Source organism: Cervus elaphus, chromosome 19, assembly GCF_910594005.1.
Source record: "Cervus elaphus chromosome 19, mCerEla1.1, whole genome shotgun sequence".
NCBI lineage: Eukaryota > Metazoa > Chordata > Mammalia > Artiodactyla > Cervidae > Cervus > Cervus elaphus.
In genome coordinates this window covers 4,655,379-4,681,712 of record NC_057833.1, presented here as the reverse complement: position 1 = coordinate 4,681,712, position 26,334 = coordinate 4,655,379, and the positions used below count along the sequence as shown (strand labels likewise).

General features: G+C 43.9%; 1 long non-coding RNA gene across 1 annotated transcript in view; it reads right to left on the bottom strand.

Moving 5' to 3' along the window:
- LOC122675513 overlaps positions 1-23,152 on the bottom strand; it is a 50,137-nt gene extending 26,985 nt beyond the window's left edge. The window contains exon 1 of the long non-coding RNA XR_006335288.1: positions 22,169-23,152. This is a non-coding gene — a long non-coding RNA (uncharacterized LOC122675513). The remainder of the gene's footprint in view (positions 1-22,168) is intronic.
- Positions 23,153-26,334: the final 3,182 nt, after the last annotated feature.

Genomic DNA, 26,334 nt, shown 5'->3' with positions numbered 1-26,334 from the left:
TTATCTCTTTTGTTAAACTTCTGGGGAGGAAGGGTACTCAGAGTGTTCTTTTTGATTTGACAGCATCAACTCTGGCAGATAAACACAGGGGAAGAGTCCTTGTGCGCGTCTTCATTGCTAAGCACAGCTCCGTGGTGAATCCCACAGCTCACGCGGTAACTAGGCAGGCCTGCTGTGTCCGGGGTTCCTTCAGCCATGACCCCACAGGGGCCTTGATGACCGGGACTGGCCCTGCGGGCACGCAGGAGGACGTCCCGGGAACCAGGAGACCAGGTGGCCCTCCCACTGCGCCGCTGGGCTGCTCTGCTCGCAGGGATGGAGACCTGCCGAGTCTTCAGGTGACGGGCGTTTATGTCCCAACAGTCACAGCCCCCTCAGCCAGCACGGGTGCGGGACAGGCTCCGGGGCTGGCCCTCTGCGCCTGCCTTCACCGCCCGCCCTGCGCCCTGGTAGGTGGACCTCTGGGTTCTGTATCCTCCTAACTGCCTTGTCTTCTGACCTCCAGCTGAACTGGCCTTTGGTGGGGGCGGGCGGGGCAGGAGATCAGAGGGGTGAGGGTTGGGGTTTAGTTCAGAAACAAAAAGAAGGGCTCTCCGGGGAGCCTTCACTGTCTCCCAGGTCCTGGTACGGCCGCATCACTGGGACTCAACCACCATCTCTCTGCTCGTCCTGCCATCGGCAAGCCTGCTTCCCTCGGCCCGCCTTGTCTCGTCCCCGCTGCTTCTGTCTGCTGCCGTCTCTGTCTTTTCGTTTCAAGTCCCCCAGACGGGGTCCGCTGGATGGGGCAGCTACCAGCCACCCTGCCCCGCTGTGAAGTCACTGGCCTGTGCCTGAGCCAGGAGCAGCAGGGGGACCACGGCGGGACGGGCTCAGCATAAAGCCCCCCGTAGCAGGACGGCTCAGAGCACAGGAAACAGAAACACACACACGCGGGAGACTGCACCGCGTGCTCGGGGCGTTCCAGAAGGGTGAAGGACATACCCTCCTGGGCCCGCCAGCCGTTCCAGAGACGGGCTGTGGGGCGGGACGGCCTGGGTGAGGCGAGACGCAGCTGCCCCGGGCTCCTGTACCCAGAGACTCAGACAGAGGCCTGTGCCAAGGCCATGCCCCCCAGCACCCACCCCTGGTCAGCAGCCACAGCCCGGCAAGGGCCACCTAGAGCAGAAGGCCAGAGCGGGCCAGCAACACGAGGAGCCACGCTCGGGGCATCTCAGACCTGGTGGGCACGTGCCCACATTCCGGACGCCCTCCACTCCAGCCCCCTCAGCTTTCCAGTCCCCGGACAGACCGTGCTCACCACCCTGCCGCTCTGCCCGCGCCGCTCCCCCGGCCACCTCGTGTACAAAAACAAGACGGGACATCTGCCACCGCTGTCTCCCAGCAAATTCCGGCCTCAAAAAGACATTCTGGAGAAAACCTCAGATGCCCTAAAGCAGACCGGTTATTCTGTCGCCTCAGGAGCAAGCCTGGGCCTGATTCCTTTTTGTCCTGGGGGCCCTTCTCTAGACCGGGAACATTCTAGACGTTCCCTATGTGAATATTAAAGAAATGAAGAGATGAGAGCAAGGAACATGGTCAGAAAACAGAATGGGACTGTCCTTCCCGCCAGCGAGTGAAGTATGAGAGGAGGCTTCGAGGCCGCGTATTCCGGGAAGTGATCCCAAGAGTGGGGGTGAGAGGACCAGACAAGGAGGGAGACCCGCCCGAGGATGGAGGTGGGCTATCAGCGGGGCACCGCTGTGGACAGCCGAGGCACAGTCCTGGGGGCACTTCTGAGGAGCCGTGAGGAGGACCCGAGAATCACCCGGCTGACAGCCAGGAAGGGGCCTCTTGGCCCTCCGGTTCCCCACGCCGCTTGCCAGAGGCTTCCCCACTGACGGTCAGTCGCCTGCACGCCCAGAAGGCAACCAGGAGACCAGCGTGTCCACACCGCGGAGTCGGGGACACGTGAACGATTCTCCGTGCAGCTTCCGGGTCACATGTGCGCAAAGCTGGCTGCCACGCCGCGGCTGGAGGAAGGAGGCGGCGGAAGGATGAACAGCGCCCACACGGCACTGCGCGGAGATGTGAAGCTGGAGGAGCAGGGCGGGAGTTATGCTGCAGAGGACCCGAACATCAGCCCAAGTGTCACAGCTTTACTTGGGAGGCTGCCAAGAGCCACTGAGGAGTTCTGTGCAATACAGTGATATACATGGCAGCAACAATGGTTGGCCTGAGTTAATTTCAGCCTGCTCCCTCCATGAAATAATAGCTCTTCACCAAGAACTTCACCAACCAAGCACATAATCATAGTAACACTCAGTGCATCGATCAAGAGCCACGTCTAAACGCCTCGATCAGTTCAGTTCAGTCACTCAGTCGTGCCTGACTCTGCGACCCCACGGACGGCAGCACGCCAGGCTTCCCTGTCCATCACCAACTCCTGGAGCTTGCTCCAACTCATGTGCATCGAGTCAGTGATGCCATCCAACCATCTCATCCTCTGTTGTCCCCTTCTCCTCCTGCCCTCAATCTTGCCCAGCATCAGGGTCTTTTCAAATGAGTTAGTTCTTCGCATCAGGTGGCCAGAGTATCAGAGTTTCAGCTTCAGTCCTTCCAATGAATATTCAGGACTGATTTCCTTTAGGATGGACTGGTTGGATCTCCTTGCAGTCCAAGGGACTCACAAGAGTCTTCTCCAACACCACAGTTCAAAAGCATCAGTTCTTCAGTGCTCAGCCTTCTTTACAGTCCAACTCTCACATCCATACATGACTCCTGGAAAAACCACAGCTTTGACTAGATGGACTTTTGTTAGCAAAGTAATGTCTCTGCTTTTTAATATGCTGTCTAGGTTGGTCACAGCTTTTCTTCTAAGGAGCAAGCAAGAAAACCCCTCCAAACAGAAACACTAAGTCCCAGAGACTTCCCTGGGGGCCTAGTGGTTGAGACTCGGCATTGCCACTGCAGGGGGCACAAGTCTGATCCCTGGTCAGGGAACTAAGATCCCGCATGCTGCACACTGCAGCCAAAAATATAAATCTAAAAAAAAAAAAGAAAGAAAGAACAACTAAGCCCCAGTTGGGTGCTACTGTCTCTCTTCACCTTCCATGAAGAAATCCCTATAAAAACATTTTGAAACACTTAGTTCTTTATTTACATATATCTTTAAGACCTAAAGAAAGAGAAGCTTGGGAACCTTTAAGGAAAAAACTGGTTAAGAGAGCCTTCTTTGTTGTAACCCATAAGGGGTCTTCAGATGATTCCACCCGAATTGAAAAAAAAACACACAAAAAACACTTAGAAAAATAATAGGTGAAAAATACCTTCAAATTAGAAAAGCATCAAGAGAGAGGCAGATGCAAAGTACATGTGGGGCAATGACATGACTTCTGAGTAATCCCATCAGGACACACACAGTGAAAGCTGGCCTGAGGGGCCCCTAACACTTACGCTCCGATGTGCCCCCTACTCCACCATAGGAAGTGTTTCTGTTCTTGCCTCCTGACTCTGGCGGCGTGTGTACACAAGTATCCTCCGGGCTTACTTTCTTTGTTTTTTTGTGATGAATTAGATTTTCCTGAGTAGTCCAAGATCAAAGGCAAGATGAGAGATGAAGATTTATTTTCTTGTGTGAGTCATAGCCCGGATCACCAAACACAGAGTTCACTAAATGTTTTGAGTGATGATGACACTACTGAGACAAGATTATAGAATTCTGTGTGATGTTTAATTAAAACTTTTCACCTGATCAAGGGCACTGTCACTGTGGGTGACAGTGTAAATTACCCATCACCCAGCAATTCTGCTTCTGGGAATTTAACCTAAAGAACTAATAAAAAATGTGGGGTAAGATTCTGCTACAAGGTTATTCACCAGGCCGCTCTTTAAAAGAGCAAAAACTTAGAAATAGCCTGAATTCCCAAAGTGGGGGGGGATTAGTTAAATAAAGATAATACCATCATGTAATAGAATACCATGTTCTATACCATACATGTAAACACTATATATATGTGTGTGTATGTATATACGTACATATATACCTATATATGATATATACACATACACACACATTTATATTTTATGCTTTGACACAAGGTAAAAGGAATCTGTGGTATCCCCAGTTTTGGGTAGATGAGATGATGAGCAAGTTAAGTGTTCTTTTTGCTGCTTTTTCCTTATAAGCATGAACTGCTTTTTTTTTTCTTTTTGGCCACACTGCGCTGTATGTGGGATCTTAGATCCCCACCCAGGATTGAACGTGCACCCCCTGCATTGGAAGCACAAAATCTTAATCACTGGACCACCAGGGAAGTCTGAAACTGAACTCTTTTTTTTTCTTCCTTAGTAAAAATAATTAAAGAAACTTCACTGGGGTTGTCTTATTGCTCACACTCAAGGTGGTCCTAATTTCCCTCTTTTCCCAGCCTCAGCTCACAGACCAGTCTGGTCCAGTGGACACTTATCCAGCTTCACTGGGACATGTCGGGTATTGCAAACTTCTGGGGACACAGAGATGAAGAGGGGTATGGTCCCTGCCCTTGGGGGACTAATTTCAAGGGGTGGGGTACATATACCTCAACAAAACTCATCAGCAATTTCAGGGAAGCCTAGGATATGAAGGACAGCTAGGTCTCCCAGAGACAAGATATTGCGTTAAAGTGCTTTGAAAGGCAGCTCAAACACTTCCCATCCGCGGGACCACCCAACAAGGAAAGCTTTGTGTTCTCACATGTACACAGAGCTTATAGCGTGTGAGGAAATGGTTATATACCCTTTTTATGCAGACGTATACGGCTCAGAGGGTAAAGGATCTGCCTGCAATCGAATCTGCAGGAGACCTGGATTCGATTCCTTGGTTGGGAAGATTCCCCTGGAGAAGGAAATGGCAACCCACTCCAGTATTCTTGCCTGGAAAATCCCATGGATGGAGAAGCCTGGCAGGCTACAGTCCATGGGGCCGCAAAGAGTCAGACACGACTAAGCAACTCATACATACACACATATAGGTAGAATCTGACTAATGCTGAAGACATCCTTCTGGAAGCAACACCCCTCTGATACAGTAATAATCTTTCCCTCCTACAGAATACCATAAAGTATTATATTAAAGGAAGACATTTCCCTGTCCTTGGACACTTTTTTAAGGTCTGAATTTCAAGTGTGATTTTTAACTGCAATTGCATGTTGCCCCCTAGTGTCCATCTACATTATTGCACTCTGTTGTAATAGGGTGGGGATGGAGTAGAGAAGTAGGTCTGTGCCCTTCAACTCCTCAGAGGAAAAAATAAGTGTATCCGACATGTGACAGAACTGTCAAAAGTACTCAAATAACTGCCACTTCAATTGCAAAACATAAGCCGCAGTTCTGCATTTTCTTTAGCCACATAAAATTTGCTAATTTTTGGCTGGGATAATAATAAAAAAATATTTATTGTGCACTTGCCGTGTGCTGGGCACAATGGTAAGTGCATTGTATACATTAGTCCCTCTAATCCTCACAATAATCCTAAGAGGGGGGAACTACTAGCTGCTCTGAGCGCGTGAAGTGCCGTGAATTGAAGGGAGGGGACAGACATAAAACGTCCCATCAAAACTGAGAACTTCCAGATGTACCGAGACGTACTGAGAACATCAGTTTGAACATCAGAACGTGTACAAACGTGGTATGCAGAGCAAGGACAATGGAATAAACATGCAGATGGCAGAGTCAGTGTTTCACGTTGTTGTGAGATGATTAATAACCTCTGGGTGGTATGCTTTCAGTTTACCCTTAAACGTAAACCATCTTTTTCTTTTTAGCAGCTTTACAGAGATAACTCACACCCCATATAATTCACCCCCTTAAAAGGTACAATTCTATGGTTTTTACTAATATGCTCACAGAGATGTGTAATACCACAATTATTTTAGATCACTTTCATCATTCCTCAAAGAAATAACATGCCACAAGAGTCACTCCCCATTTCCCCAAATCCTACTGAATCTGCGATCGATCTCTACAGGTCTGCCTATGTAGCTTATTCCACGTTTCATACAAAGGAATCACAGGGTTCTTTGTGACTGACTTCTTTCACTGGGCACAGTGTTTTCAAAGTTCATCCCCACTATTGCATGTATAAATACTGTATTTCTTTTTATTGTTACATAATATTTCATTGCTTAGATAGGCCACATTTTAATTATCCATTTAGTTTATGAACACAGGTTGTCTCCACTTTTTGACTATTGTGAATAACGCTGATATGAATATTCATGTACATGTTTTTATGTGAACATACATATTCATCTCTCTTGAGCGTACACTTAGGAGTGGAATTTCTGGGTTATATGGTGACCCCACGATTAACATACCACAGAACTGCCAGCCTGTTTTCCAATGTGGCCGCACCATTCTGCACTCCTGTAAGTGCATATGAGAGCTCAATTTCTCCATATTCCTCCCAACAAGTCTTTTTTTCTACCGCCATCTCAGTGACTGTAAAGCAGTGTCTCGTCGTGGTTTGGTTTTGTGTGTCTCTGAAGGCTAATTTCATTTTTCTGATACTAGTAATATAGTAGCCACATAGGCCCAATTAATATAATCTAGTTTTACTTTTATTAACAGTCTAAACACCTCAGATAAAATATGAGTAAAAAATAATCAGAGGAGATAGAGCTGAAAATTCTGAAAATGGCAAGTCATTCATTTATTCTTTTATTGAGCCCCTGTGAGAGAGACGAGGTTATCTGAGGTGCTGGGAACGGGGTGGACAGCCACACGGGGGCAGTTTCTTTCGGAGCAGACAACGAAGCAGCTCTTCACACGCTGAAATCACGACAGTCACAAGAAGCTCCGGGAAAGAGAGGACACAGAGGCTGTGAGACGCGTATCAGACAGCCCTGACTTCGTCTGGGGGCTCAGGGGAGGCTTCTCGGAGGAGGGGAAGTTTGAGTGGAGATCCGCAGGGCAGGCTCACTGCTGTAGGAAGCGGGGGCTGTGTGTAGGAAGAGAGGGGCCGAGCAGGAACGACAACTGAAAGCTGGAAGGTGAGTGGAGGCTGGCCAGGCAAACCGTTACAATGTTCAGCCATGCAAGGCCTTACAACTAGTGTTCCGAGTTCTGACCTTATCCCCGAGAACAATAGGAAGTCACTGTTTAAAGGGTCGGAGGAGGAGCCAAGACGGCGGAGGAGTAGGACGGGGAGACCACTTTCTCTCCTACAAATTCATCAAAAGAATAACTAAACGCAGAGCAAACTTCACAAAACAACTTCTGATCGCTAGCTGAGGTCATCAGGCGCCCAGAAAAGCAGCCCATTGTCTTCGAAAGGAGTGCTGTATAGTTGGAGAAGTCCTGAGACTACAAGAAGAATAAAACTGAAATCCAGAGGCAGGAGACTTAAGCCCAAAACCTGAGAACACCAGAAAACTCCTGACTACATGGAACTTTAACAAGTGACCGTCCAAAAGCCTCCATACCTACACTGAAACCAACCACCACCCAAGAGCCAATAAGTTTTAGAGCAAGACATACCACGCAAATTCTCCAGCAACGCAGGAACATAGCCCTGAACGTTAACATACAGGCTGCCCAAGGTCACACCTAACACATAGACCCTTCTCAAAACTCATTACTGGGCACTCCATTGCTCTCCAAATAGAAGAAATCAAGTTCCACTCACCAGAACACCGACGCAAGCTTCCCTAACCAGGAAACCTTGACAAGCCAATCGTCTAACCCCACCCACTGGGTAAAACCTCCACAATAAAAGGAACCACAGACCTCCAGGATACAGAAAGCCCACTCCAGACACAGCAATCTAAACAAGATGAAAAGGCAAAGAAATACCCAACAGGTAAAGGAACATGAAAAATGCCCACCAAGTCAAACAAAAGAGGAGGAGATAGGGAATCTATCTGAAAAAGAATTTAGAATAATGATAATAAAAATGATCCAAAATCTTGAAAACAAAATGGAGCTACAGATAAATAGCCTGGAGACAAAGATTGAAAAGATGCAAGAAATGTTTGATAAAGACCTAGAAGAAATAAAAAAGAATCAATTAAAAATGAATAATGCAATGAATGAGATCAAAAACACTCTGGAGGGAACCAAGAGCAGAATAACGGAGACAGAAGATAGGATAAGTGAGGTAGAAGATAAAATGGTGGAAATAAATGAAGCAGAGAGGAAAAAAGAAAAAAGGATCAAAAGAAATGAGGACAACCTCAGGGACCTCTGGGACAATGTGAAACGCCCCAACATTCGAATCATAGGAGTCCCAGAAGAAGAAGACAAAGGCCATGAGAAAATACTCGAGGAGATAATAGCTGAAAACTTCCCTAAAATGGGGAAGGAAATAGCCACCCAAGTCCAAGAAACCCAGAGAGTCCCAAACAGGATAAACCCAAGGCAAAACACCCCAAGACACATATTAATCAAATTAACAAAGATCAAACACAAAGAACAAATATTAAAAGCAGCAAGGGAGAAACAACAAATAACACACAAAGGGATTCCCATAAGGATAACAGCTGATCTATCAATAGAAACCCTCCAGGCCAGAAGGGAATGGCAGGACATACTGAAAGTAATGAAAGAGAATAACCTACAACCTAGATTACTGTATCCAGCAAGGATCTCATTCAGATATGAAGGAGAATTCAAAAGCTTTACAGACAAGCAAAAGCTGAGAGAATTCAGCACCACCAAACCAGCTCTTCAACAAATGCTAAAGGATCTTCTCTAGATAGGAAATGCAGAAAGGTTGTATAAACGTGAACCCAAAACAACAAAGTAAATGGTAACGGGACCACACCTGTCAATAATTACCTTAAATGTAAATGGGTTGAATGCCCCAACCAAAAGACAAAGATTGGCTGAATGGATACAAAAACAAGACCCCTATATATGCTGTCTACAAGAGACCCACCTCAAAACAAGAGACACACACAGACTAAAAGTGAAGGGCTGGAAAAAAATATTTCACGCAAACGGAGACCAAAAGAAAGCAGGAGTCGCAATACTCATATCAGATAAAATAGACTTTCAAATAAAGGATGTGAAAAGAGACAAAGAAGGACACTACATAATGATCAAAGGATCAATCCAAGAAGAAGATATAACAATTATAAATATATATGCACCCAACATAGGAGCACCGCAATATGTACGGCAAACGCTAACGAGTATGAAAGGGGAAATTAATAGTAACACAATAATAGTGGGAGACTTTAATACCCCACTCACAACTATGGATAGATCAACTAAACAGAAAACTAACAAGGAAACACAAACCTTAAATGACACAATGGACCAGCTAGACCTAATTGATATCTATAGGACATTTCACCCCAAAACAATCAACTTCACCTTTTTCTCAAGTGCACACGGAACCTTCTCCAGAATAGATCACATCCTGGGCCATAAATCTGGTCTTGGAAAATTCAAAAAAATTGAAATCATTCCAGTCATCTTTTCTGACCACAGTGCAGTAAGATTAGATCTCAATTACAGGAAAAAAATTGTTAAAAATTCAAACATATGGAGGCTAAATTACACACTTCTGAATAACCAACAAATCATAGAAGAAATCAAAAAAGAAATCAGAATATGTATAGAAATGAATGAAAATGAAAACACAACAACCCAAAACCTATGGGACACTGTAAAAGCAGTGCTAAGGGGAAGGTTCATAGCATTACAGGCTTACATCAAGAAACAAGAAAAAAACCAAATAAATAACCTAACTCTACACCTAAAGCAATTAGAGAAGGAAGAAATGAAGAATCCCAGGGTTAGCAGAAGGAAAGAAATCTTAAAAATTAGGGCAGAAATAAATGCAAAAGAAACTAAAGAGACCATAGCAAAAATCAACAAAGCTAAAAGCTGGTTTTTTGAAAAAATAAAATTGACAAACCATTAGCAAGACTCATTAAGAAACAGAGAAGAACCAAATTAACAAAATTAGAAATGAAAATGGAGAGATCACAACAGACAACACTGAAATACAAAGGATCATAAGAGACTACTACCAGCAGCTCTATGCCAATAAAATGGACAACTTGGATGAAATGGACAAATTCTTGGAAAAGTATAACTTTCCAAAACTGAACCAGGAAGAAATAGAAGATCTTAACAGACCCATCACAAGCAAGGAAATCGAAACTGTAATCAAAAATCTTCCAGCAAACAAAAGCCCAGGACCAGATGGCTTCACAGCTGAATTCTACCAAAAATTTAGAGAAGAGCTAACACCTACCTTACTCAAACTCTTCCAGAAAATTGCAGATGAAGGTAAGCTTCCAAACTCATTCTATGAGGCCACCATCACCCTAATTCCAAAACCAGACAAAGATGCCACAAAAAAAGAAAACTACAGGCCAATATCACTGATGAACATAGATGCAAAAATCCTTAACAAAATTCTAGCAAACAGAATCCAACAACATATTAAAAAAATCATATACCATGACCAAGTGGGCTTTATCCCAGGAATGCAAGGATTCTTTAATATCCGCAAATCAATCAATGTAATACACCACATTAACAAATTGAAAGATAAAAACCATATGATTATCTCAATAGATGCAGAGAAAGCCTTTGACAAAATTCAACACTCATTTATGATTAAAACTCTCCAAAAAGCAGGAATAGAAGGAACATACCTCAACATAATAAAAGCTATATATGACAAACCCACAGCAAGCATCACCCTCAATGGTGAAAAATTGAAAGCATTTCCCCTGAAATCAGGAACAAGACAAGGGTGCCCACTCTCACCACTACTATTCAACATAGTGTTGGAAGTTTTGGCCACAGCAATCAGAGCAGAAAAAGAAGTAAAAGGAATCCAGATAGGAAAAGAAGAAGTGAAACTCTCACTGTTTGCAGATGACATGATCCTCTACATAGAAAACCCTAAAGACTCTACCAGAAAATTACTAGAGCTAATCAATGAATATAGTAAAGTTGTAGGATATAAAATTAACACACAGAAATCCCTTGCATTCCTATATACTAACAATGAAAAAACAGAAAGAGAAATTAAGGAAACAATACCATTCACCATTGCAACAAAAAGAATAAAATACTTAGGAGTATATCTACCTAAAGAAACAAAAGACCTATACATAGAAAACTATAAAACACTGATGAAAGAAATCAAAGAGGACACAAACAGATGGAGAAACATACCGTGTTCATGGATTGGAAGAATCAATATTGTCAAAATGGCTATTCTACCCAAAGCAATCTATAGATTCAATGCAATCCCTATCAAGCTACCAACGGTATTTTTCACAGAACTAGAACAAATACTTTCCCAATTTGTGTGGAAATACAAAAAACCTCAAATAGCCAAAGTAATCTTGAGGAAGAAGAATGGAACTGGAGGAATCAACCTGCCTGACTTCAGACTCTACTACAAAGCCACAGTCATCAAGACAGTATGGTACTGGCACAAAGACAGAAATATATATCAGTGGAACAGAATAGAAAGCCCAGAGATAAGTCCACGAACCTATGGACAACTTATCTTTGACAAAGGAGGCAAGGATATACAATGGAAAAAAGACAACCTCTTTAACAAGTGGTGCTGGGAAAACTGGTCAACCACTTGTAAAAGAATGAAACTAGAACACTTTCTAATGCCATACACAAAAATAAACTCAAAATGGATTAAAGATCTAAATGTAAGACCAGAAACTATAAAACTCCTAGAGGAGAACATAGGCAAAACACTCTCCGACATAAATCACAGCAAGATCCTCTATGACCCACCTCCCAGAATATTGGAAATAAAAGCAAAACTAAACAAATGGGACCTGATGAAACTTAAAAGCTTTTGCACTACAAAGGAAACTATAAGTAAGGTGAAAAGACAGCCCTCAGATTGGGAGAAAATAATAGCAAATGAAGAAACAAAGGATTAATCTCAAAAATATACAAGCAACTCCTGCAGCTCAATTCCAGAAAAATAAATGACCCAATCAAAAAATGGGCCAAAGAACTAAACAGACATTTCTCCAAAGAAGACATACAGATGGCTAACAAACACATGAAAAGATGCTCAACATCACTCATTATTAGAGAAATGCAAATCAAAACCACAACGAGGTACCATTACACGCCAGTCAGGATGGCTGCTATCCAAAAGTCTACAAGCAATAAATGCTGGAGAGGGTGTGGAGAAAAGGGAACCCTCTTACACTGTTGGTGGGAATGCAAACTAGTACAGCCACTATGGAAAACAGTGTGGAGATTCCTTAAAAAACTGGAAATAGAACTGCCATATGACCCAGCAATACCACTTCTGGGCATACACACTGAGGAAACCAGATCTGAAAGAGACACGTGCACCCCAATGTTCATCGCAGCACTGTTTATAATAGCCAGGACATGGAAGCAACCTAGATGCCCATCAGCAGATGAATGGATAAGGAAGCTGTGGTACATATACACCATGGAATATTACTCAGCCATTAAAAAGAATTCATTTGAACCAGTCCTAATGAGATGGATGAAACTGGAGCCCATTATACAGAGTGAAGTAAGCCAGAAAGATAAAGAACATTACAGCATACTAACACATATATATGGAATTTAGAAAGATGGTAACGATAACCTTATATGCAAAACAGAAAAAGAGACATAGAAATACAGAACAGACTTTTGAACTCTGTGGGAGAAGGTGAGGGTGGGATGTTTCGAAAGAACAGCATGTATATTATCTAGGGTGAAACAGATCACCAGCCCAGGTGGGATGCATGAGACAAGTGCTCCGGCCTGGTGCACTAGGAAGACCCAGAGGAATCGGGTGGAGAGGGAGGTGGGAGCGGGGATCGGGATGGGGAATACGTGTAAATCTATGGCTGATTCATATCAATGTATGACAAAACCCACTGAAATGTTGTGAAGTAATTAGCCTCCAACTAATAAAAAAAAAATTAAAAAAAAAAATAAAGGGTCATAAGTTGGGGAGCAGGTATTAGGACTATATAGGAAAGGATTTCCAACGATCACTCACTGCAAGGGCTACAAAGAAGGAATAAAAGCAGACCATTCAGGGAGTGAATTAAACTATTCCAGGCCAGAGAGAAAGGTAACTTGAGTCTAGGGCTGGAAATGGTAGAGAGACTTGAGAGAAAACTGGGAGATATTTTAAAGAAACTTGGTGAATGATTAAATCCAGGGACTAGGAAGTGGAAGACGTCAAGGTTAGCTCTGCAGTTGGACAGCTGCTGGGGCCACAGACTAGATCATGGAGACTCCAGGGAAGAAGCAGGTTGGGGATGGGAAGATCATGAGTTTATTCCCAAGAAGCTACAAGTGCCCAGGAAACAGCAGGTGGAAAGGTGGAGTAGGCAGTTTGATATGAAAGTTTAGAACTCAGAGGAAAGATCAAGCTAAAGGTACACATGTGGGATGCTCAGGATGCTCGTGGTAAATGCAGCCTTGGGTATGAGAACAGATTATTAAGGAAAAAAGTATGGAGTCAGAAGGGAACCCAGGGAGGAGGCATGTGTCACTGCAATATTTAAAGGACATACAGATGAGGACTGGTCAGCAGAAGAGGCAGGCTGAGCAGACAGTCAACTGGTAGGATGAGAAATGGGAAAATTATCCAGGTCAAGAGATGACAGAGTTTCGCAGAGAGAGTGACAATATTGGAAACCACCCACATGTACAGTGTGGCACACGTTGCATTGAGCTGCAAAGATCACTGGAGACCCCAGCAAGATCTACCATGGCTGGCTGGGTGGTAGGAGCTGAAGCCAGGCTGGAATGAAGTGAGGGGTGTGTGGGAGGTGAGGAAACAGACAATGCAAGCAGACAACTCCTTCAAGGACTATGGAAATAAAGGGCAGAAGACAGGGAGGCAGCTGAAAAGGGCTACGAGTCAAGGAAGAGTTGACTTTAAGGTGGCAAGATAAGGCATATTTACAATGAATGAGAAGAATCCTGTCTACTGGTAGAGACAGGAGAATGAAGGTATAGAAAAAGCAAGAAAGTTGAGTGACAACCCCAGTGGTCTGGCACCTAGAGCTTGGGTTCAATTCTGGTTTTTCCACCTGCTGTCCATGTGGGTTGGGGCAGGATATTTGGCCTTTGTGCCTCAGTTTCCTTATCTGTAAAATGGAGAGAAATCCTTCCATTGGGAGGATTAAATAAAAGAATATATGGGAAGGGCTGAGGTTTGGATAGAGTCCCTTTGCCAACGCAGGATTGCAAAGTCACATTAACTGTCCTTACTCGTCACCCGAGCTTTGCCATTAGAGATACCGAATTGCTCCCTTTTAATTCTTCACAGCATCTACCATACAATTCCTGACTCAAATAGGATGTTGGCAATGGCAAACTATTTTTACATACATTGGGAGACTGGGGTTGACATATACAGAGTACTATATATATAATTGATAACTAATAAGAAATCTACTATATAACACAGAGAACTCAATACTCTGCATGACCTATTTGGGAACAGAATCTAAAAAAGAGTAGATATATTAATATGTCTGTGTATAACTGGTTAACTTTGCTGTACAACAGAAACTGTAATAATACAAGGCTGTAAATCAACTATACTCCAATAAAAATTAAATAAAAAGAGAAGTACCAAAAGAACGTGAACATGTGCTCACCAAAAGTCATAAACTAGAAAACTCACAGCAGCATGACTCATAATCGCCCTAAATTAGAAAGTTATCCCAAAATCCATCAACAGAATAATCAATAAATAGACTGGTATATTCAGGCAATGAATACTATACAGCAATGAGAATATACAATCCACAACTATACAACAGTGATAAAAACGAAAGCAGCCAGATACAAAAGAGTATATGTTCTACTTACATAAAGGGTAAAAACTGACAAAACTAGTCAATACTGTTAGATATCAAGACAGGGATTTCCATGGGTGAGTCACTACTCAAGAAGCAGCGGAAGGCTGGACCAAAGGGGAGTTTCCTGCAGAGGTCAGAATGTGTACTTTAATAATAATTTTAAAAGAACATTCAATAAAAGATATATATATTTGGAAAAAATAATACTCTCCACAGCCATCTTTCAAGTTCAAGTTCCTGTATCAGGTTAGTGAAGTAAATCCTGACCCTATATTCAGGGTCAGCTGCCATCAGTTCAGTTCAGTTGCTCAGTCGTGTCTGACTCTTTGTGACCCCACGGACTGCAGCACACCAGGCTTCCCTGTCCATCACCAACTCCCAGAGCTTGCTCAAACTCATGTCCATCGACTCGGTGAAGCCATCCAACCATCTTAGCCTCCGTTGTCTCCTCCTCCTGCCTTCAGTCTTTCCCAGCATCAGGGTCTTTTCCAATGAGTCAGCTCTTCGCATCAGGTGGCCAAAGTATTGGAGTTTCAGCTTCAGCATCAGTCCTTCCAATGAACACCCAGGACTGATCTCCTTTAGGATGGACTGGTTGGATCTCCTTGCAGTCCAGGGGACTCTCAAGAGTCTTCTCCAACACCACAGTTCAAAAGCATCAGTTCTTTGGTGCTCAGCTTTCTTTATGGTCCAACTCTCACATCCATACATGACTACTGGAAAAACCATAGCTTTGACTAGACGGATATTTATCAGCAAAGTAATGTCTCTGTTTTTTTTTCACCATCAGCCATACTTCAGGATTAAAAGTCACCCCTCTCTCTTTTCCCCACCTGTCGGCTAAATACTGAGATGCAAAGCAACAACAGGTTTTTGCATTGATCCTATTGGAACCATAACCCCAGACTCTGAGAAAGGTGTTTAAGAGGCACCACTTCTCAGAGGAGAAGACTCTTGAGTCTTAGGATTGGATATCTTCCATTTATTTAAGACATTTTGAATGAGCAGCTTTAAAGAAAGCACCTTCCAGATTCAGCCGAGGTATCCAAAAACCTCAGCCCCAGGCAGAATCACTTGGTCTGCTCAGGCAATCTCTGAAACAGCATCTAACTGTCAAGGAACTGCTCTGGCACTCTCTACATGCGTGCCCAGAAAACCAGTGGAGCCTGGACTGACAGTTACTTCTCCACATAAAATCTAAACACCTGAATGTTTCAGAGGGGCCACTGGGTGGTGGCCATGGTCCTGCCTGACCTTCTTCTACATGGGCCTCTTGGCTCTTTCTCTCCATTCAGGGTCGCTGCCTGGATTTCTGACAGAACGACTGTGATAACTAGATCTGAACCTGATATAAGGATCTTTACCAAATCTTCTTTCAAACTGTACCTCCAGCTTGCTTCTGCCATCTTAGGTTTCCACCATATTAGATTTGAGAAAGTGAGAACTGCCCTGGATGAGCCACACGCTGCTTGGGAGCTGACCTGAATAGCAGCTCTTTCCTCAGCATGACCTCCCACATTTCTTATTCTCTTCATACCTGGGCTCCTTCTCATTTTCCCAGTCATGTCCCCTAATGTCCTGCTCAGGGTCAACTACCATACTGCAGGGTTAAAGGTCATCCCTCTCTCTTTTCCCCACCTGCCTGCTGAATGCCACTTGGAATTAAAAATAAAACAACCCAAAGTTTACCTAAGTGGTGGGTATCCCTAATCAAAAATGAAGCCTATAAATGAATTTCATTCATTCCATCCCTTTGGTAATTTCCTCAGGAAACGTAATTATTTTCAAATTGATCTGTCCTCATTTTCAATTCCATTTTTTTTCCCCCCACACCACAGGGTTTGTGGGATCTTGGTTCCCTGACCAGGGACTGAACCCGGGTCTGGCAATGAAAGCACTCAGTCCTAACCACTGGACTGCCAGGGAATTCCCTTAATTCTATTCTATAAACAGGAAATGGAAATCCAGGTCCCTCGTTTAGTAAATACTACCTTTCCTAATTTTTTAAAAGGGAAGAAAGCAACTAAATAAATTGTATTTCACTTTGTCCTGAAGAACCAACACCTATAATACAGAAAATTTTCATTAAAAAGCAAATTAAAAGCTTTTAAATTTTTATTTACTAAATTCAATAATTAAAATGTAAATTAGAATACGCTGCACATATCTTAGTGAACACAGTGAAATCTGATTATCACAGAATCTCCAAGTGAAGCGCTTGAAGGGACTTTCCAGGATATTCTATCAGAATCAGCAGGGAGAGAGAAAGTATCAGGAAATCAAGACTAAAGCAGTTCTGCTCACCTATGTTAAGAAGTTTACCTTGTCTAGACTGAATAATCCCCTCGGGAATACCATGGTGAAGGATTTCAGAGCTTTAAAACTAAAAATATATTGCTCAACTATATTATTTTTGTTATATGCACCCTATTTTATCAACTTTCAGAAACAAAGCGGATCCAAGCTAGTTCAGCACAAAATATAGTGTTCTAAAAGTTTGTTCTCTGGACCAGTAACATCAGTATCATCCAGATAATTGTTAGAAATGAAAATTCTCAGATCGCCCCTAGACCCACACAACTGAAACTCTCAAAAATGAAGCCTATAAATGAATATAGGTAGTGCCTGAGGCACTACCTAGCAACCTATATTTTAACAAGTCTTTTAGACAATTCTGACGCCTGCTCAAATCTAACAACCACCACTCAAACTCATCTCCCCTTAAAACAGAAACATTAGGTGCCCCTATTTTTGTGTGAGGTCATACTGGCGTCTCTGTCCCATCAGCCCATCCTGAGTGTGAGATGTTATTCTCTACCTCTCTTAACTAGGGCCCATGACGGAGACTATTAACTGTTCAGAATTCATTCCACCTTTCTCTCTTCTTCTAATACAAGTGGGAAACTACCTAGTCAATCTTCTCTTGCTTCTAGATATGGTTGTGCAGATAATTAGTTTGGACCAAGAGTATATGAATGCAAGTGATGCATGCAACCTCCAGATTATAGCTTTAAAAAACAAACGAATCTGGTTGCCTTCCTCTTCTTTTTCCCCTCCTCTCTAATTGGAATGCTAATATCCAGTTAGCATGGATATTACCAGGAACGCTAATATCTGGCTACAAGGATGAGGACCACATTGCTCTGTGGTGGAGCAGCAGGACAGACATAACCTAGGTCCTTAGACGTTCCTCGATCAGAGTTGCCTCAAGAACCTAATCTACCTTCTTCTGGACTATTAAGTGAGAGAGATATAAACACACTGTGACTTTGTTTGAACTATACTTCTTTTTTTCATAACCTAGCCTGTATCTTCTTTAGAGGGCAGAGCCTCCTTTCTAGAGCTATAATCCTTTTTCCTTTCCTAAGGCTAAGATTTCATGCCTTTGTTCCCATACATCCACCTTTTACATATATTCCCATTCAAAACAGTTGCCACTTTACATAAAGGACTTCTACTTTAACTAATGATGGGCTAGTGAAACTTGGACCAACTTTCCCACTGAGGACCTCTATGAAAGCCAGATGCAATTCATTTTTTAAAATCTACTTAAAGGCACTGAAGAGCTAACAAGGCAGTTAAAATAACTAAGCTAAGAAAGTGGAGAATGGGGAAATCCAAAGAGATGAATTTGGATTTGCTGTTTTCCTGGGTATTAGCCAACTCTAGAAGAGGCAACTGAGAGGCAGAGCAAGATTTTTGAGCCTTGAATGGGCTAGTTCAGTTCAGTTCAACCGCTCAGTCATGTCCAACTCTTTGCGACCCCATGAACCACAGCATGCCAGGCCTCCCTGTCCATCACCAACTCCCAGAGTTTACTCAAACTCATGTCCATCAAGTTGGTGATGCCATCCATCCATCTCATCCTCTGTTGTCCCCTTCTCCTCCTGCCCTCATTCTTTCCCAGCATCAGGGTCTTTTCAAATGAGTCAGCTCTTTGCATCAGGTGGCCAAAGTATTGGAGTTTCAGCTTCAGCATCAGTCCTTCCAATGAATACCCAGGACTGATCTCCTTCAGGATGGACTGGTTGGATCTCCTTGAAGTCCAAGGGACTCTCAAGAGTCTTCTCCAATACCACAGTTCAAAAGCATCAATTTTTCGGCACTCAGCTTTCTTCACAGTCCAACTCTCACATCCATACATGACCACTGGAAAAACCATAGCCTTGACTAGACGGACCTTTGTGGACAAAGTAATGTCTCTTCTTTTTAATATGCTGTCTAGGTTGCTCATAACTTTCCTGACAGAGTAAGCATCTTTTAATTTCATGGCTGCAATCACCATCTGCAGTGATTTTGGAGCCCCCAAAATTAAGTCAGCCACTGTTTCCCCATCTATTTGCCATGAAGTGATGGGACCAGATGCCATGATCTTAGTTTTCTGAATGTTGAGTTTTAAACCAACTTTTTCACTCTCCTCTTTCACTTTCATCAAGAGGCTCTTTAGTTCTTCTTCACTTTCTGCCATAAGGGTGGTGTCATCTGCATATCTGAGGTTATTGATATTTCTCCTGGCAATCTTGATTCCAGCTTGAGCTTCTTCCAGCCCAGCATTTCTCATGATGTACTCTGCATATAAGTTAAACAAGCAGGGTGACAATATACAGCCTTGATGTACTCCTTTTCCTATTTGGAACAGGTCTGTTGTTCCATGTCCAGTTCTAACTGTTGCTTCCTGACCTGCATACAGGTTTCTCAAGAGGCAGGTCAGGTGGTCTCGGATTCCCATCTCTTTCAGAATTTTCCACAGTTTATTGTGATCCACACAGTCAAAGGCTTTGGCATAGTCAATAAAGCAGAAATAGATGTTTTTCTGGAACTCTCTTGCTTTTTTGATAATCCAGCGAATGTTGGCAATTTGATCTCTGGTTCCTCTGCCTTTTCTAAAACCAGCTTGAACATCTGGAAAGGGCTAAGGAAAAGAAAAAAAAGAGTCCAAGCCCACCAAGTCTGGGAGAGAGGTGCTGGGAATGCCCACACTTGAGGCTGAGACCCTGAAGGCTGCATTCAAACCACAGGGTGAAGTGGAAGCAGAATAATCCTTGTAGAGATGCGATCTAGATTAAAACACAGTGTGTGCTTAGTCGCTCAGTCATGTCTGGCTCTTTGTGACCCCATGGACTGTAGCCCGCCAGGCTCCTCTGTCCATGGAGATTCTCCAGGCAAGGATACTGGGTTGCCATGCCCTCCTCCAGGGGATCTTCCCAACCCAGGGATTGAACCCAGGTCTCCTGCATTGCAGGCAGATTCTCTACCATCTGAGCCACCAGGGAAGCATTAAATCACAGTAATCACTGAAACTGGATTAAGGTGATCCTGGATTACGAGCTTTCTTAGGTTCCTTCCTACAACAAATGGAATTCCTCTCCAGAAACAGACGACATAATCCTAAACCTCCAAATTAACTCCTACAACATTTTCAAATAACAATGTCTGCATGCGTGCTAAGTCTCTTCAGTCAAGTCCAACTCTTTGCAACCCTATGAACCATAGCCCACCAGGTTCCTCCGTCCATGAGAGTCTCCAGGCCAGAATACTGTGAGTGGACAGCTATTCCCTTCTCCAAAGGATCTTCCTGACTCAGGGATCAAACTAGTTTCTCCAACATTATACGAAGATTCTTTACCATCTGAGCCACTAGGGAAGTCTGGTACTCAAATGAAAGAAAAAAAACAAAAACCAAGTGACAAGATTATAGGAACAACGACAACAAATGAGCAGAAAAAGAGATGACAGAAGCAGACCTAGAGGATTCTAGATCTTGGAGCTGTCAAACATAGGCTTAAAAATAACTATGCTTACAATGTTAAAGAAGACAAAAGACTGAAAGTTTCCATTCAAAAATATTAAAATATTAAGGACAGAGATTTTGTAATGTAATATTCTATATTCCATATAATTTCCCAGTCGAAATTCTAGAATTAGGAAACCATGTGCTGTGCCGAACCCTGATTGTGGCGATTAATCAGGCCAAACCCTGATTAAGCTTTGAAAGATCATCCTCGAGAAAATCCCATCAAGTGGGTGCTTCACAAGGAAGCAGAACAAAGACATCTCAATGATCACTAGTCACCATTACTCATGAAATTAAACCAGGGGAAATGTGACCTTTCATAAAGTTTCCATATAAAACTCATCCCTAGTACAGAAACTCAACCATCAGATTTTCCTCTCTGCTCAGCCATGTTCATTTCCTAAACAAACCCCATGTTTTTTCTTTTGTCTTGGGAAGCCCAGACCCCATCTGTTTGCAAATTTTCAGGTCTGCATTTGAAATCTAAGCTCCCACAACTTTCCCACTGAGCCATCCAGTGACATTTGGAAGGAGCTTCTGGGTCAGCATGGGATGCTGGGACAGACCAGAAGAAGGCCCTCAGCACTGCCCCCAAAGACCTGAGGTTACTTCTTTGCATCTGGAAACAACAGAACACATTTCTACTCCCTCCCCCTCCATGCCTTTCCCCCCACCTTGTCTCTGCCACCCATACCTGCCTCTCACCCAACTCCCACCGGTGGAAATGGGGCTGGGGGTGGTGAAAGGGGAGCAGGCAGCTTTCCAGCCGCTCAGAGGCCTCCCATGTTGAGCCTTGTTTAGGCACATTTCCCCTCACCTCCTGAGAGAAGGGATACTCCACAGGGGTAAGGCTGAGAGGGAAGGGGAATTAGTCCTCCAGGCCACAACTTAGGGACATCATGAAAGTTCCTCAGCATGATATGGGTATTTATTCACTTTTCAAAATAACTCAGGTAATATTGTAAAGACATGTTTGTTGCAAATTATCTCCATACAGGTATACATACAGCTAAAGTTAAAGGACTTCTTCACTCCTTCCATCCCTCCTTCATTCCCGCTCCCTAGAGGAATTTGTTTTTAACATTAAAAAACAAAAAGTCTTTTCCTTCCTGTATGTGTGCGTGCCTCCTAAGTCGCTTCGGTCCTGTCCGGCTCTGTGTGATCCTACATACTGTAACCTGCCAGGTTCCTCTATTCATGTGATTCTGCAGGCAAGAATACTGGAGTGGATTGCCATTTCCTCCTCCAGGAGGATTTTCCCGACTCAGGGATTGAACTGGCGTCTCTTGCGTCTCCTGCATTGGCAGGTGGGTTCTTTACCACTAGCGCCACCCAGGAAGCCCTATGTATGTGTGTACATGTGTTTATCTCCATCTGTATCTGGAGAGAGCTACCTGCCATATCTGAGAGGTGTCAAATGCGTGTTTGTTCATTTCCTTAGATAAGTCTCAGCTACTGCACTCTCTAGGCTAGAACAATAAATTGCTTTAAACTCAGTCACCTGTGCCAAATAACAAACCTCTCACAAAGGTAGTGACCTTAAAAACAGAACAGAACACTCACCATTTTACTTCATTTGCAGTTCTGGAGTTCAGCTGTGCGGTTCTGACCTGGGCCCGCTGGTTCATCCCTGTGGTCAGCCGGTGGGTGGGCTGGGGCGCTCATTCACAGTAGCTGGCTGGCTGACCAGTGGGTGCAGGACCCTCTGCTGCAACTGCTCCGCCTGGATCCAAGGGGGCCAGCATCCGCCAGCAGCTTAACCCAGGCTCCAGCACCTGAGGGCTTCGGCGTTCCCAGCAGCAAAAACAGGTAAGCCTCCCAGAGCGGAAGTGCGAACGTACTTCCGCATATGTCATGTTTGCGAACACTCCATTGGCCACAGCCCATCACATGACCAGAACCAACTTCAAGGAGTAGGGGAATGGACTCTAACCTCTTGAGGGGAGAAGCTGCAACGTTACCATAACAGTGAAGGCAGGGAGGGGAGGAATTTGCAGCCACTTTGGTGTTCAATGGACCAGATTCCCTAAAGGCCTGTGTAAGGCACCTGGGAATTCCTAGGAGTGTGAAACGCGGACCTGGCCAGAAGAACAAGAAGCTAGAATGTCTATGGGAAAGGCACCCTCTGATTTCAGATTCTTCGTGCTCAGGATGTTTCGGGGGAGAGCTCCTCTCTCAAAGGCAGAGCCTAAGAGGGAAGGCAGTCAGTGGTTCGGGTCTAAGAGGTGGTGGGTAGTGGGGTCCAGGCCGGAGCAGCTATGATAGGAACAGAATGGGATAAGAGCTGTAAGTTTGTGAATCCAAGCAAGGGACACTTAGCAACCAGGATGTGAATTATGCTCTCCGGAAAACTCAGGGCAGCGGCCTTTGCAGTTGAGATTGTGCCAACCAGGCAGGTAAGGGCTTAAGTGATTAACTTGGGACAGGCAATGAGTGTGACCACTTTCACACCATTTATGGAGAAGTTTATATTAATGATACATATCTTAGTTAATGTTTGGTCATTAAAACTTGTCCTAATGTGTTTACTTCATGAAATTTGCTTCTGCTTCTTGGTCACCACCCTGCTACAATGGCTCCCTGGAAACCTTGGCTCTTTTGTTTCCCTCAAGGTGGGTATTATGGACTGAATGTTTTCATCCCCTCAAAATTCATATGTTGAAACCCTGACGCCAAGGGTGACTCTATGAGGAGATGGGTCCAGCTAAGAAATTAGGGTTAAATGAGGTCTTGGAGGGAGGGGTTCTGATCTGATAGTATTGCTGTTCTTCCAAGAAGAGACACCAGAGAACTCACTCCACACACCCCCACCCTCACCCCCAAGTGATCACGAACCAAGGCAAAACCTATGAGGACACAGCAAGAAGGTAGCCAGAAAGAAAATTTGCTGGTCCCTTGGTCATGAATTTCTAGCCTCTAAAATTGTGAGAAAATAAGTTGATGTTGTTTAAGCTGCCCTTAAACAGGCTGTAGTATTAGCAGCCATAGCCAATTAAGACAATGAATTTAACCTGGTCCTCCAACTGCTTCCCCTCCTTTGCCAGTTCTTCCGTATTCTCTCATGGTCAGAAGTCTGAAATGAGTCTTTGGGGCTAAAGTCACCCTGTTGGCAGGGCTTTGTTGTTGTTGAGTCACTAAGTCACATCCCATGCTTTTGCAACCCCATGGACTGTAGCGTGCCAGGCTCCTCTGTTTGTGGGATTTCCCTGGCAAGAATACTAGAGTGAGTTGCCATTTCCTTCTCCAGGGAATCTTCCTGACCCAGAAATCCAACCAGAGTCTCCTCCTTGGCAGGCAGATTCTTTACTACTGAGCCACCAGGGGAAGCCCATTGGCAGGGCTAGTTCCTTTCAAAAAAATAAAAGAGGAGGATGTAATGGAAGCCTGAGTGGTAGTTCTTTGTGGGGATGTAACATGTGCCTCAAGACCTCAATGAGAATTCCCTGGTGGTCCAGAAGTTAGGACTCCGCACTTTCACTGCAGGGGGAGTGGGTTTGACCCCTGGTCAGGGAGCTAAGATCCTGCATGTTGCAGAGTGCAGGAGTGTGGCCAAAAAGAGGACTGAGTGAGGAGGAACCAGCCTTGCAAAGAGCTGAAGGACGATCCAGAGCTAGAGCCCTAAGGCGGGCCTTATTGTCTTGGTTACCTAGTACTGCTATAACAAATTACTACAAAGCTAGTGACTTAAAACAACATAAATGTATTATCTTACAGACAGCACTGTTTAGTTAGTTTCCTCCTCTAACTCTTTCCAGAAAAGAAGCTTCATGACGGCAAGGCCAGGCTTCCTGATTATTTCTAACTCAGAAATGGAAACCAGCTCTGAACTGATGGTCTTACCCCCATGTGTATTCTCAGAGCCTAAAGCACTGAAATCAAGTATTTAAATGGATAATTCTCTAATTGAACGTAAAAATAATTGAATAAACTGGGGCATATTTACTTGATGTGATGCAAAAATGAACAAAACGATCAGGATGTTTGTGACATCATGTCAAATGAAGAAAAGCAAGATATAAAATTGTATATAATCGCAAGATGTAAAGCAAATGAATATACAGAGAAAGATGAGTAAAGGAAACGCCTCAAATGTTAATAGTGTTTTCTTCAGGATGTTAGAAATGGGAGTAGGTTTTCCCCCTTCCTTTCTTTTATTTTTATTTTTTGCATTTTCAGATTTGCTGCAATGAGCATGTGTTACTATCCCCTCACCCCAGCTTTACTGAAGTACAATTGGAGTATGTGTTATTAGTACTTTTTTCAATGTCTAGGGCCCTGAGTTAGAAATGATCTGCCAGGTCATACCTGAGCGCCTATCCAGTAGTAATGTCGTCGAACTCTAAGACACCCCCTTATGCCTGTGTGGTGGCATAAGTCACATTTTATTTTCTGTTAGAATTATCTGGAAGCTAGTCATAGCTCCTTCCCGTCTGCTGGCCAGGGGCAGAGACTTTCCTTACTCACTTGTGACCCCAGTGGTATTTTTTTGCCCTTGGGGCTGCACTTCAAACACACTGCCCAACATATTGCCCATTACAATAATTTTCAGTCGAGTCTCCCTACTAATTAAGCCTCTGTGCTCCCATAATCTAGTGAGTCTAGTTGAATAATCTAGTTGAGTCTAGTAGAGCCTAGTTTCAAATGTAAACCAGGCCTTGCTCAAAGCCCTGCAGTGGCTCCTCATCTCACTCACAGTAAAAGCCAAACCCCCACACTACTGACCCCTTGCTTCCTCTGCTCCAGCCACACTGGCCCTTGTGTGTCTACAACACTCCTCCCCAGGATCCCTAAACCCAGCTCCCTGGCTTTCTTCAGGCTTCTGCTCAAACATTACTGTATCTGTAATAGGATGACAGAGGATGAGACAGTTGGATGGCATCACCGACTCAATGGACATGAGTTTGAGTTAACTCCGGGAGCTGGTGATGGGCCAGGGAGGCCTGGCATACTGCAGTCCATGGGGTCACAAAGAGTCAGACATGACTGAGCAACTGAACTGAACTGAACTGAGTAGAACAGAGGTCTTCCGGGCCCACTCTTAAAAGCAACTATTCCTACCCACAATTCTGTGTCCCTCCCACACACACTTTAAGTTTCTCCATGGCACTATGACCTTCAGACAGGCTGATTATTTATTGAGTGGTCCTCCCCTAGTGTAAGCACCATGATTAAGAACAGAAGCCTTTTGTACTACTGCTCCCCCAGGGTGGGGAACAGTCCCTGCTATGTAGGACACACTCAGTATTTCTTGAATGAATGACTCCTGAGTGCCCTAAATGAATGAATGAAGTGGTGGATGGTGAGTCCTGTAGGAGGCAGGAAAGGGAAGGATGACTCTGGAGTGGTTACGTTTCAGCAAGGATAGAGTATTTACTTCTCTGAACTGCAGGGGCAGTCCAGAGACAAGAAACAAGAAATAAAGTTAAGCTTAGGGACTGAAAGTGATGGAAGCAAAAGAGTTGAAGCTGGGTTTGACTGAAAAAAAAAAAAAATCATAAGGGGGTATGAAGTCAGGGAGGGGAGAGCAGCAGAAGGATTTAAGGACTTTGGTAAAGAAGAGTATTTGCTACATCTCCCTTTCCCAAGGCTGTCTCTGCTGGTTGCATGGCAATCAAGAGAGAGCACTCCATATAAAACATTGAGGGGAAAGATAAAGTGGGCATTGCTGCTAATTAAGAGGCATTAAACATGCTCTCAGAAAAATCTTCTGAAAGGAGCTTGTGGGAAAG